This window comes from Suncus etruscus, chromosome 8 (genome assembly GCF_024139225.1).
Source record: "Suncus etruscus isolate mSunEtr1 chromosome 8, mSunEtr1.pri.cur, whole genome shotgun sequence".
In the NCBI taxonomy this organism is placed as follows: Eukaryota; Metazoa; Chordata; class Mammalia; order Eulipotyphla; family Soricidae; genus Suncus; species Suncus etruscus.
Window position 1 is genome coordinate 27,441,261 of NC_064855.1, and position 4,934 is coordinate 27,446,194.

Consider the following 4,934-nt stretch of genomic DNA (forward strand, 5'->3'; position numbering starts at 1 on the left):
GGCCATATCAAAAGAAATTGTTGTCTTTTGTTAAATCAAGCTCCTCAGGGACCCACATTTCTGATGCAGGGAAATGCCAACAGGGCCCATCCCGGCCCCATTCAAATCAGGGGCAAAGTCCTCAAACCATAATTCTTCCCAGCCCAGCCCAAGAAGATTTCTCACAATTAGTGAATTAATTCATGTGACAGTGGGAAGTGCTGGGCTTGACATAACTTGCCTGGAAGACATTACAATCTACCCAGGAGCATGCCCTTATATGTTAAAAACTGGCATTGTGGGCCTGCTACCCCCCACCCCCATACAATGGGTTTGATTCTGGGCAGATGTTTCCTCAACGTAAAGGGTATGTCAGTAACTACAAGTGTCATTGACTCAGATTCAAAGGAAGAAATTGTTGTAGTTATTACCGTACCGGCTACTTGGCCATTCAAAAAGGGAGAGGCAATTGCCCAGATAGTAATAGCGCCTTATGTCAAATTTGTGACTTCAAATAAGACACAAATTGGAGATTTTGGAAGCACAGATACAGGGGCCACCCACAACCCACTCGTCGCTCTGATTACTAAATTTAAAGATGAAAACCCAATGATTAAACTTCACTTACAAGGGCAACCCTTTACCGGTATGATAGACACAGGGCTCAAATTACTGTAATTTCTGATAAAGAATGGCCAGAAAATTGGCCTCTACAAGAAATTCCATACTCACTAGAAGGAGTGGAGGCTTAAGTTCCTGTCTGTTAAGTAAAAGGACTATGGTAGTTCACAGCCCAGAAAATCGAAAGGCTATAATTACACCTCATGTGGGGGCCATGACCTACACAAACAGTGGAAGGCAGAATTCCACATCCCATTAGCTCCATAAGAGTCTGGAACTTCTCTGAAATAAAAACTCAGAACTTTTGATAGGGGCCACTGCCAGAAAAAAAACCAGCACTGATAAAAATAAAATGGAAATCTGATGAACCAATTTGGATAGGTCAGTGGCCCCTTAAAATTGATATATTAAAGGTGCTAACCGAATTAGTGGAAGAACAGCTAAAATTAGGACATATTGAGCCTTCCTTTTCTCAATGGAACTTGCCTATATTTACCATACAAAAGAAGTCTGGTAAATGGAGACTGTTGATGGATCTGAGAGCTGTAAACATATCTATGGTACCTATGGGAAAATTGCAAACAGGTTTACCATCACCAGTAGTTATCCAAAAGGAATGGCCACTAATTATAATTGATTTGAAAGACTGCTTCTATCATATTCCAATTCACCCAGATGATAAACACTGTTTTGCATTTTCAGTTCCTTCTAACAATAATACCCATCCCTACAGACGGTTCCAATGGACTGTCCTCCCCAAGGGCATGCAGAATTCCCCAACAATGTGTCAATTTTTTTGTAGATAAGATTTTGAGCCCTGCTCATGAAAGATTTCCCCAAGTTGATGGGGAACATTGTTATTGTTCATAACAATGAACAATAAAACAGATCTACAGGAAGTATATTCTTATGTTATTGACTGTTTGTAAACAGAAGGACTAAAAATAGCTTTAGAAAAGATACAGACTATGCCACCATATCAATACTTGGGTTTTATTTTGGATCAAACGTCTATACATCCACAAAAAATTTCCATCAGAAAAGAAAACGTCAAAACACTTAATGATTTTCAGAGACTTTTAGGTGATATGAATTGGCTCCGGCCTGTGCTAGGAATCCCAAATGCAGAACTGTCTAATTTGTTTAAAACTTTGGAGGGTGATCTTGCCTTAGACAGCCCGAGAAATTTAACTACAGTGGCCAAAAACGAATTGGACATCTTCTTGAACAGGTTGCAACAATCATTTCTCTCAAGATTCATCCTGGGAGAGAAGATTTCTTTGTTAATCTTCCCTAAAAAGAAACCCCTATGGGGGCATTGATGCAATGGGCAGGTCCTCTGGAATGGGTGTACTTACAGAACAAACAGCCTCAGTCTGTGATATCTTATTTGGAATTAATTTCAGATCTCATTATCAAAGCAAGACTCAGATCTATATCTTTATTAGGATTTGACCCTGATATATTAGTATTGCCAATACCAAAAAAGGAAATTGAGCCCATATTGCCTCTTAATGAATCACTACAAAGGGCCCTTTCAGATTTCACAGGCGAAATTTCCTCTCATTATCCACCAGGAAAGACATGGGACTTTTTGAAAAAGACTCAGTTTGTTATTTCTTCGATCATTTGGGACTCTCCTATCCCCAATGCAGAGGCTTTTACATCGATGGGTCTAACGGGGGGGGGGGGATAACTGGAGAAAACATGAAAATAACTATAGATACTGAATATAAGTCCGCACAGAAAGTTGAATTAGCAACGTTAATTTACCTATTAGAAATTGTATCTGAAGCCATGAATGTCGTTTTTGATTCTTTGTATGTGGTAAATTTATGTCCGGTGATAGCCACGGCCTCTCTCAATGCTCATAGCCCAATTTTACAGAATTTACTAAAAACATTACAACAGCTTATTCAAAAATGAATTGAACCCATCTTCATCACGCATATTAGAGCCCACTCAGGTCTGCAGATTTGTTGGCAATGCCTATATTCAAGTCACCTGCAGAGGAACATATAGCACTACACACGAATGCCCGCCGCTTACATGTAAATTACCAGATTCCCTGGAGGCAAGCTAGAGAAATTATAGAAAGGTGCGACATATGTGCCCCATTAGCAAAAAAAGACTCACATAGCAGGAGCAAACCCAAGAGGCTTACAGACTAATAAACTGTGGCAAATGGATGTAACTCAAACAGATTTATTTCCAAACAAACCTTACCTTCATGTGGTGGTAGACACTTATTCTCAGTTTATTTGGGCAATCTTTATGTCTTCCCAAAAGTCTAAGGTGGTTTGCAGTTTTTTTTTTTTTACAATGTTTTTTAATTATGGGTGTTCCGTATTCCATTAAAACTGATAATGGGCCCACCTATATCAGCAAAACTTTTGAATTCTTTTGTAAAGAATGGCAGATAAAACATCTGAAAGGAATTCCCCACAATTGCCAAGGACAGACCATTGTGGAAAGGGCCCATAGGACGCTAAAAACTCAATTACAAAAGAATAGAAAAAGAGGTTTAGCACCTACTGAGCTGTTATCTTTGACTCTTCTCACACTAAATTATCTAAACTTACCCCCAATGGGAAAGTAACACTGCAGGGGAAAGATATTTTAAAGACGATTTTCAGAGACAAGAAACATCACATGCACCGGTTTGGATCAAAGAGGATGAAAAATGGATCACTGGATATCTTTTTCTGAGAGGAAGGGGGTATGCACATGGTGGTAAAAATGATAAACCCCCCCCCCCCAAGAAATTTTGGGTCCCTTACGCCTCGTCAGAAATCGAATTAGCACGAACAACCAGGATCAGGCTGCTGGGACTACAAACTTGCCCCAACATCAAATACAAAGAGCTCAAAACACTGACGATTGTAACAGGGCTGAGGCCTCCGGGAAAGTAAACAAGAGATTAACTATCACACCCAATACCTTGAGTAAAACCATGGACAAGAGTAAAAAACCCTCACATTCCAGAATGCAAATAGAGAAACAGAAACCTGCCTTTACTGGATTACAAAATTTAGGTAACTTATGCTATATGAACTCAATATTACAATGCTTGTATAATATTTCAGACTTAACTCAGTATTTTTATCAAGATAATTATAAAAAAGATATTAACAAAGAAAATCCAAGCGGACATAAAGGTAAATTAGCAGAACAATTTGGTCACCTCATCAAAATCATGGGAAATGGATGTCATAGGGATGTCAGTCCTGAACATTTCAAAGTGACAATTGGTTTACTTAATGACCAATTTGCTGGACACAACCAACAGGATCCTCACGAATTATTGATGTTTCTTATAGAGGGACTACATCAGAATTTGCTTACTGAAAATTCAATGGCAGATAAAACTATACACCTGATAGACAATGAAAAACATGAACAATCTAGGCCTAAACACCAAAAGGCTCACAAATCTCTTATATATGACCTCTTTCAAGGACAGTTCAAATCTATACTACAGTGTCTCACATGTCACCAAAAGTCTGAGGTATATGAGACATTTGTTCAGTTGTCCCTGGCAGTCAAGCCTACAGATAACTATACCTTACAAGAATGCCTCATTAAATTTTTTAAAGAAGATTTGAGAGATAACAATAGAATTTATTGTAACAGCTGCAACACTAAAAGGGACTTTTTGAAGAGGACATACTTATGAAAATTACCTCCAGTATTAATAATTCATTTGAAACATTTGCTTTTGATGGCAAACAAATTATAAAACTACACACTTATGTGGATTTTCCTTTAGAAGACCTCAACTTAGCAGAATTCACTCAGGAAAAAAATTACAAAACTGAAAAATACATCTCATCATCAGTGTCTAACCATTTTGGTAAACTTCATTTAGGACACTATACATCATACTGTAATATTGACTCAAGACAACACTGGATCAATTTTGATGACAAGAAGATCAAGAAAATTCCTATTGCATCGGTAAGATCCACAGCAGCATACATCCTGCTTTATACTTCTCAGAGATCTACTATAAACACCTAATAATCATTTCTTTTATTTGTCAGTTGTCATTAATGCTTTATGATTCATTTCACAGGTACTACTGCTGAATAGGATTGAATATTATGAATCCCCATTGTGGTTGTTTGTATGATGTATTTATGTCTTAATGCCACTATTTTTTTTTTGGGCCACACCCGACGTTGCTCAGGGGTTACTTCTGGCTGTCTGCTCAGAAATAGCTCCTGGCAGGCACGGGGGACCATATGGGACACCGGGATTCAAACCAACCACCTTTGGTCCTGGATCAGCTGCTTGCAAGGCAAACACTGCTGTGCTATCTCTCCGGGCCGTTA